The sequence below is a fragment of the Motacilla alba genome, chromosome 2, assembly GCF_015832195.1.
Source record: "Motacilla alba alba isolate MOTALB_02 chromosome 2, Motacilla_alba_V1.0_pri, whole genome shotgun sequence".
Classification (NCBI taxonomy): Eukaryota; Metazoa; Chordata; class Aves; order Passeriformes; family Motacillidae; genus Motacilla; species Motacilla alba.
The window spans coordinates 67,417,443-67,426,986 of NC_052017.1; the positions used below are offsets into that span (position 1 = coordinate 67,417,443).

Here is a 9,544-nt window from a genome sequence, read left to right on the forward strand (position 1 = left end):
ACTGTAGTTTAGTAATCTGTAAAAATTTTGCCAAAAAAATGAAGTCTTTTTAATGCAGAAAAATAAAAATTTATATCTGTCCTGATATACTTAGAGATCCCCGAAGCACTGCAATAGAGATTTGACATGTATTTGCCTTGATGGGGTGCTCCTTTTTGGGCAAAGAGCAGATTGAATCAAAAACATCCAATACTGAATTCATCTTTGTAAATACAGCTATATTTTCTAAAGATAAATTCAATCTGTTATTTCTTCCCTTTCAAATACAATTTTGTAATTTTAATGGGCACGGAGAAAAGCCCAGCCTGTAATCACATCTGAGGTGTATCTAAGGTAACATCAGGGCAGAGGAAGATACATTTTGGGACCTTAAAGTAAATTGTTCCTCATATAAAATTAAGTTTAATCCTTGGTTATAGCCTTCTTGGAGGACAGGGGAAAATTAATTTTCTTTGTCTTTTATGTCTTGAAAAATGGTCTGTGTTGCAGAATTGACTTTTTTTTTTTCCTGAAACACAAAAGGCCTTGTTACTTTAAAATGCTAATAAAGCACCTGTCAGTTTTACAAAACACAATATACCTGGTGCCATCCTGTAACCAGCACCAAGAATTTGGTAAGTGTAGTTCAGAGTCTTGAAGAAGACACATCACCACCAAATAATTAAACTGTGGCTAACATCTATTCAAATTCAAAATTTAGCAGGTCAACATGTATTTCACGTCCCCAAACATAGCTTCAGTAGCAGATTAAAAGGCATTTTTTTAAAACATTCTTCTGGCTCAAAGGACCGTAACAAAACAGAAAATTTAAATTGCTAGGTTAAACAATATTACTGTTCTGAGTCACCTGAACTTTTCCCCTTTATGTTTGGTGGTTTGGATAAGGTAAGAATAAAGAAAGAAAACAAATCCAAGTTTATTTAGTTATTATGATATTCCCTTACCAAACGTACACAGTGTGTTACACTTGAAAGGAAGAATATTCAATGCATGTTTCTGTTATAGGTGATTGTTCCAACCTGTCTTAATTGATGCAGTTTTCCTGCTAGCTGCAGATAATTCTTTTGTTTAAGCGAGTAATCGAAGAACTGAGCTGTGAGAGTAATTATACATCTCTGTACTTTGCTATCTATATATACTGTCTATAAAATGTTGGGCAGGATGCTGCAGAGAGAGGTAGCTCCCACAGGAGAGTCCTCAAGCATAATACATGTTGTGTACTTGTTAACCATTTGTCTCATAGAATTATTACTGCAGGTGTTCGTGCAGCCTCATATTTTGGTACTGCAGATACCGAGAAAACTTCTTGTTCAGAAAAATGGAAGTGAAGGTGTAGCAAATGTGCACAGGTGACAATGTGCTGTGTAAGGTACTGTGGGGATGAGCTCTGAATGGACATGAGTGCTGGCCCAGCTAGGATCAGAACAGCTGCTGGCTTCAACAGCAGGGGTGACCAACATTTTCCATGCCGCCAAACCAAATGCATTTCTGGTGCCATTAGCACTGCCATGTGCTACAGCATTTTCTTCACTAAAGCATCAGTAGCTTTGGCTGTTCCCACCACTCTGGGCATGCTCACTTCTGGGCTGCTTTTGGTCTGTGACAGCTCCGACATAACTCTCTGGCATGTTTCTTGTATGCATCTTCCCAGAACTACATCCTGCCAGTCCTGCTTTTCAGTCCTTGGTATCTTGGTACCTGCTGTCTTAAAATGTCTTAGCTCCTGAAGTTCAGTATTTCCCAAGGAACATACTTCATGTACTTTTCCCCTTGCACTTACTTTATGTACTATTCACTTAAAAATGTGGTGAAGACAAAGCTTTTCAAGGCTTTGAACAATCATCATTTAGACAAGAAAATGTCAGTTAAAAGCAGAAAAAGTCCATGTACCATTTGCTGCTCTGGAACTCTTGCTGAGTTTGAGTGGTTTGGGACAAAATCAGGTATTTTCAGGAACTGGAAGAGAGAATAAATGTAGAAGGTGATTAGCATTATATTAAAAAAAGAAAAAAGGCAGGTAGGTACAGGTGGATAAGTCATTTTCTGAAAGAGGTTAATCTACAAACATGCCATATACATCTTTGTGTAACTGTTTAGCAGCTCTTCCCGGCAGCCAAGTTTCCCACTTTACATGAGAAATAAGACTAAAGATGATTCTTGCAGTGCACTGCATTTCTGGCATCTGACTTTAAATACAAATGTTGTAAAAGGTGGTCTTTAAATTAAGATTGCTGTCATAATGTTGTAGCAGCTCATTTTAGTACCGCAGTAGTTCACAGTATGAAAATTTATTAGGGCTGCAGAATTACTTGATCACGTTACTCAGTAAGCATATTTAATATCTGCTTATACCTGTCCATAATGACTACATTTTCTTCACTGTTCCATTCCAAAAGTCTCTTGGAAATAGTGATCCAAGAAAAACACTGGAGAGTAAAATATTTTCCTTTAATGATGACAGTTTCATTTTTGTATGTATTGTGGAGTTAGTGTATCTGCAACACTCAAACATTACAGTACTTTCGTGGACCTAGTGCAGAGTGTGTGTTTTGTGACAGTGGCTGTTGTATTATAGTACTGACAAAAGTAAGGCAGGCACTCACATTGGCATTGATGAATTCTGCTTATGTAGTTGCTGCAAAACATAGGGTCCTCTGTGAATGGTCTGGGTATTTACATACCAAATGTCTCAGCATTACTAGACTACCTGTTATACCACACTCAGCACAATGTTATCCAGGTCTTTGTCTCTGTATTTTCAAGTACTAATGTTTTATATTCCTTTCCTTGCCCACACTCAACATCTTAACTGAGTGATTTTTCTCTTCTTCATGCTATATTGAGAAGAGATCCGGCTGTATTAGGTTTTTCCCCTTTACCCACATGGGACTGACTCTTTAGAAGACCTGCTTCTTCTGTGTTTGGCTTTTTGAGGAGTGAAGGTCGAGGCTTTCTATGCAAATACAAAAAAGCAAGATGCTGAAATAACATTAGCAGGTAACAAATAGGGAGGGAGGAGGGGTGGGAGCCTGGAGATTGCCAGGATGCTGAAAGCATGAAAAGATCACAGTCAGAGCATTATATCTGCAGACCTACTTCTCCCTTGGATGTGTGTTGTATCAAACCTTCACCTGGCTGTTTAAGCCCAAAATCAGTCACTGCTTGCTTTCCTGTGGCTCATTCTCTGACATCTTTGTAAGGTAACCTTTGCAATAGCAGAGGGTTGATTCTTCCCCTTGGCAGCCACCTGCTGTTGGGTCCTGCATGCTTTTGAGATGGCATTTTTCTTGTCACGCTCCTTTTTATCTGCAGGCTGAGTGGCATGCAGGAAATGAGAGAACTAAAACTGTGACTTTAGTGAAGGCCCACCCAATCTGGTCCACTTGGCTTTCATAGAATCATAGAAAAATCCAGGCTGGAAGGGGCTTGAAAGATTCCTGTTTTGCTTTCTCTGATGAGGGCCCTTGTTACTTCAAGCTACATCAAGTGTAGCTATTTGGAGTAAAGGCCATGTTTGTCATGCCCACATTGTCTCTAAGGACAGTAGCATTTTTGTGTCATTTTAAGAAAAAGGGGCTCTCTTAACTGAGAAGTATTAAGTGATTAAAAAGAAGAACCCCCTCACTATTTTTAGATCACTGTATAGAAAATACATATGAGTATATATGCTTACAGTATTTTATATGTAAATCATTGCTGTAATAGATAAGATTCTCTGCTCTTTTCACTGAAGAGTATCTCTTCAGGGAGACCCACAGAATAAATTAATGAGAGTGTTAAATACATCATCCTGCTTCTGATAGGCCAAATTAAGGTGTTCAAGATGAAGTGCATATGATTCTAACAAAATTACATAATTTATAATTATTAAGAGAAGTAACTTTCAGATACATTCTCGCCTATTAGCTGTCTTACTTTACTTCACACCTTTGTGAAAGCCAGACAAATGGTAGCAATAAATTAATATTTCCTGCCTTTTCAAAAGCTTCATGTAGGAGTAGGATATGTTATGGGATAAAGAAACATCATAACATAAACAAAGAAAACAGCATTTGCAAAACAGAGGCTTACAGAAGTAAAATACACAATAGTTCTAACTTCTCAGCTCCGTGCTTTCCTTCACTTCCTTTCCCATTCTCTGTAGACAAATGGAATTAATTAAAATAAGGGAAATGTCTCCAAAATATTTTTCCACATTGGTTCCAGCTCTGGAGAGCTGGAATAACCTATGTGTTTAAGAGGCCAAATGCAGTTTTTCAACAGTCTTTCCCGAGTGAAAATAAGTAAGGCTGCTGCTATAGCATTTAATACCAACACAAAGATTTGGCAAAGAACTGAAGTTATTGATGAGGGTTTTGTTCCATTTGAGTTGTATTAATTACTGCATACCACACTGGTGTGTTTATTATTGCAGTAAAAGATAATTTCAAAAATGGCTGTCCATATTCATTTACAAACAAACAAAAAACATTAAACGGACCTTAGTAAATAGGAAAAACTTATTATGAAGTGTGCTGTGTATAGCATATCCAATTTTGGGTGTGTGGAGAAGAGGTCATGCTTCTTAAGAACAATAACCACTTCACTTAAATTTGCAATAGGATTGCATCTAATAGGAAAGACTCTAGATAAACAACTTACAAGACTGTTGCCAGCTCTTAAAATAACCTTTATTCTTGAACATTTCTGTTCTTGTCAGCATTCACTCAAGATGCATTTTATAGTCACTGTGCCAGAAAATATGAATGTGGAACTTCTTCATGTAGTGTTAGAGGCCCAGATTAGCAGCCATAAATGCAATATGACTGTGGTGTCCTCAGGGATTTTTCTTCCTAGTTAAGATTCAGCAGAGTGCCCATGAGATACACCTGTCAACTTCCTAGGTGCAACAGGAAAAAAAACTCTGATTTTGCATATATGTGTGTTTGTGTGTGGTATAAATAAAATTAATACACAGGACTTTTTCTCCGTAATAAAGAACCATGAAAATGTATGTGTTTATATGTGATCCCTGGCTGTAATAAGGTAACAATTTCTTTTCTGCAAATTTGGAACAAAAGAGAGAAGATGGCTATGTTTATTATCTAGAGTTTAGTATTTTTCACATATTTATGTATGTGTATATAACAACCTATATATATTAGATATGTAAATGTGTTTAATATGTAAAGCTATCTGTTGTACATCAGCTTTAGTTATGAGCAGCATTTCTTCAAGAAAAACAGGAAACCATTTTTACTTCTCCAGTGATGATTCTCATGGGAGATCAATTTTTTTAAAAACTGACCCCTAAAGAAATTGCTGTCTTGCAGTGTTCCTATATTACTGTGCTGTGGTGGCACTTTTATGTGTTTAGGCCTTGCATTGTCCAGTAAGTTGATTCTACATAAGGTGAGAGTGTTGCACCCTCTCCTGTTAGGCCACTCCTGCTTTTGTCTGTCATCAAAAATAAACAGTGGCATGAAAAATGAAAAAAAATAGTTAGTTTGCTTTTGAGGGCAGAAAGGCTGCTGCCTAGCTACTTTCCTGAGTAATTTTAGGGCACTCACCCTGAAATTTATCAGTGAGACCTCACACAAGCAGGTAGCTAGTTGTTTGGAGATTGGCAAGTTTGGCAGGATGATAAGGATGAGTAATTCAGTGACAGTGGGAAAAAGTATCTTCATCCAGGCTCAGCAGGATTTGTTAGAGCTCATGGGTTATATACCACACAATTACAGTTCTGTAAAGTACATGGGAAAAAGAGATGTCTGGCCACCTTTGTGCTGCAGAGCCTAAGGAAGGAAAAATGTGGTGATTAATTAAGTAGACAGACATTTATACAGAGCTGTCAAGGAAAGATGCCATTGTACTTTTCAGAGCAGAACTATGCACTCTGAATGAGGCAAATTCGAAAAAAAATTTAAAACCCAGTCACCTTAGCTTCAGCCCTGCAGAAATATGAGCAGTCACTTCTACCTCAACTCTGAGCTGCAAAGTAAAATCTTTATGTGGATAAAATACACAAGACATGCCACATACCTTCAGAAACTGGAGATGATAATCTAGTAGTATTTTGCAAGTAGTAGCAGTGGGTCTGCAGGATCTACTCCACCAGCTGTGTCAAGATGGGATGACAGCCCCTAGGATTCAGGTTAGCCCCTAAGATTCAGGCTGCCTCCCAGGCCAGCACCGTCCCACTGCAATTGCATCTGTCACATGGCTTGGCATGGAAGCCACACGTAACCTGCTCCCAGACACGGGTGTCCCTGAGAGTCAGACCCTGGCAGCCAGACACCTTTGGAGAGGACACAGTTCAGTCAATTTGGCTGGATTTGTTGAATTTTGGGGTAATATGTTCTTTCAGTGTCTGCAGGACATTCAGATTTTACTTCTACAATTCTTCTTAATTCTATGATTTAATTCTTACTGCACCTCCCCATACGTATCTTTGACGCTCTGTTATGTAGGGAAAACCTTTCCTACATGCTTTTTTTCCCCCAATAGCAATGAAAGAGTCCATGAAGTGGCTAATTCTTGTGGTTGCTTCCTGCCAGCTGTGACAAAGGACTAGTACTTGTTTCCGTATGAACACACAAAGACCTAATAACCAGAGAATGGTTGGGTTACAAGATGGACTAGTGCTTACTCTTCAGTGGTTTCTTTTTCCCCATTTGTTGTCTCACATCTGCTGATAAATCCCATTCTGAAGCCCTAAGCCGCCTCCTGGATTCAGACAGAAGGCAGTAGTAAGGTTTTCAAGAACAAGTCTTCTTGTTCACAAAAAACAGCTGACCATATGGGCTTGTACTAAATCTTTGAACAAAGACAAATTGTCAGGTTTTGAGGGCTGGACGTGTCAGAACCAAAGTACATAGTTTTTCAGGCAGAATTTAATTATCAAGTAATTCAAAAGGAGCCAAGAAACAACTTCTATATTTCTATTTATTGTCTTCTCCTGATGACAGTGTGGTTCTTTATTGCACATTCTTTCCTGGGGAATTTAATTGCAATGTGTTACCTAAAGAGGTAAATAAACTTTTGGGTAACCCAAGTTGCTGAGCAAATCATGGAGCCTTTTTCCCCAAAAGTTTCCTGTGGTCAGTGGAACTCCCCTGGCACTGACCTATGCACTGGCTTCCAGCCACCCACCAAAAGAGTAAATGTGGTGTACAAGCTACAAACATGCACGATGAAGAAAGAGCACAATAGGTAGCCACTTAAGTCTCTGATTTGGGACAGTGCTCCACAGTGAGTGCATGCTGCTGAAGTGCTTTCTTTAGACTTGGGGTAGTGAGGACACTGTATGAAGGCTGTTGTGTTTCGTAGGGTTAATGAGTGTCAGTGTGTAAATACTGGTGCAATCCTTCTGCTGAGGCAGGAAACATTTATGGATGGGAATTTTTCAGCAGCTATAAATGGAAGGTTTATTTGTTTTGTCTAAGGCACATGGGAAAGGCTTGATCATAACTTTAAAAATTCAGTGCTAATGGCTTAAAAAAAATCCTTAGGTTTCGAAGCTCAGCTTACAGTGCCATGGCAGAGGTTCTGGAAGGGAGGCAGCAGAGCAGGCAAGCTGCAGCAACCCAGCAAAGGCTGACAGCACAGCATTAGTGGCTCTGCACTTGCTGAAATGCCTGTATGCCTGCGGTTTGCTAAGGAAGCAGCTCACACATAAATCTGTGCTTTTATTGCATTCGAGTCAAGAGGTGCAGCAGTAGATAACATCACCTGTTGGCACAGGGACAGCAAACAGCAGCTCGTACCTTTCTCCTACAAAGCCATCTGCCCCAGCTGAATATGATTGACTGAGAAGTCACGTACTCAGTCTCATGTATCTCCCCAGCTGGGGGAGAAAAAAAAAATGCAATTCAGGTTTCAGCATTTTTGTAATCCCTCTGAGCCTCCCATTAAATTTGCTCTACTGTGTGGGAAAGGATTAAAGATTCTTTGGGCTCCAAAACACAGTATACAAAAATGAAGTACTTCAGCATGGTTTGTGGTAAGGCAGCAACTAAAGTGTATAGCTTGCCACATAACCCAGAGCAGCGAGTTCTCTTTGACAAGTAACACTTGTTGACAACTTAAAATTTCTGTTGGTAACACATGCCACAGTTGTGTATGGCCTTTGTATTAAACATTCTGTATGCAACATATTTCATAAGTAACTTCAGAAATAATCAGAGTTGTTCATATGCTGTTACTAACTTAGCTCGGAGTGCCAAAAGACGGAAATACGTGTTGGCAAGGAAAACTTCTGTTACTTTACGAACAGCTTCATAAATGCTCCCTTGTAATAAATATTTCAAGATTAAAATCAATGCATTACAAGTTTCAGACAAGGCTGTTTATCAAGATTATTAGTTCATTTCCTAAAAGGCAATATTATTCACATTTTATGTGAGTGTGAGCACAGATAGATAGATAGATAGCACAGATTTTTTCTCCACCAAAAATCTTAAACGAAAAATGCCAAAAACATTCTTTCCTTGATTTTTTTACTACTTTGAGAGCCTGACTTGCTGTTAGGCTTAATTTGCACAGTATTAAATTCTACTAAATATACCATGCTTACTGTAATTCAGTATCTAGCCTTTTTTGTCCTAATTCAACACTTAAATGTATGAACCTTTCCTTTTTTTGTGAAAAGGACGCAGAGCTGCTATGTCCCCAGGCCTGAAGGAGAAAGTACGGGCAAGAAAGGGCATAACAGATATTAAAAAGTAGACTGCAAAATCCATACTTTTAAAAACAAGCATTGTCTTCTGCTTTCATTACCCTACTTGCATGAAACTTCTTCCTTCCCCGTCTCAGCTGGTACACCAAGAACTGTGTGTGACAACTGCCAGCTGCTCATCCAACCACAATTTACCAATGTTATGGAGCAGACTAGAAAGTGCTAAAGAGCAAGAGGATTCAAAGCATCAATGTTGCATTTTTGTCCTATTTCATTTCCTCATTGCACTAGAAAGCACAAATATAGGAGGTCTGAATACCATCTCGTGAACAAGAGGTAGCTCCAATGTGTGTAAAGTGCTCCTGCAGAACTAACAACTGTTGAACTGTTTTCCCCATTCATAAAGCAAATTACATTAGGATTCCAAAGGAACTGGTAAATAATACCATGCCATGCAATTTATATCTAGGCTCTCCACCTAAGAAGCATAAGAAATACCTGCTGATTACATCCATATTTTTGTTTTTCATTATATTTGTCTTATCATTTTTCTCAACATAGAACCTGCTTGCTTTTTCTCTGTTGTAACTTCTAATGTTATTTTTGAGACTTTAAATGGTATTCCTCAATGTCCTTATTTCAAGATTTTATATGTGCAGGTATTTTATGTATTGGTTATTTTTCTTAAGGTCTAGACAGGTGTATTATTTACAAAAAGAAATGTTTATAGAAAGAAAAATGTAATTATGAAAAAGCTTAATATTTGGACTATTCACTTCTTGTTTTTTGGGGGGTTTTGTTTTGGTTTGGTTTGGGTTTTTTGTTTGTTTGTTTGTTTGTTTTTTTGGTGCAGCCTAAATTATTACTGATATTTTGGTTTGATTTCAG

General features: G+C 38.3%; 1 protein-coding gene and 1 long non-coding RNA gene across 2 annotated transcripts in view; one reads left to right on the forward strand and one right to left on the reverse strand.

Annotated features, from left to right (window-relative positions):
- Nucleotides 1–9,544, forward strand: part of LYRM4 (LYR motif containing 4) — a 93,425-nt gene that overhangs the window by 75,401 nt on the left and 8,480 nt on the right. The window lies entirely within an intron of this gene.
- Nucleotides 110–9,537, reverse strand: LOC119697100. The gene is made up of 2 exons (XR_005255724.1): nt 6,022–9,537; nt 110–5,774 (listed from the first exon to the last, which is right to left on the reverse strand). It is a non-coding gene; the product is annotated as an uncharacterized LOC119697100 (long non-coding RNA).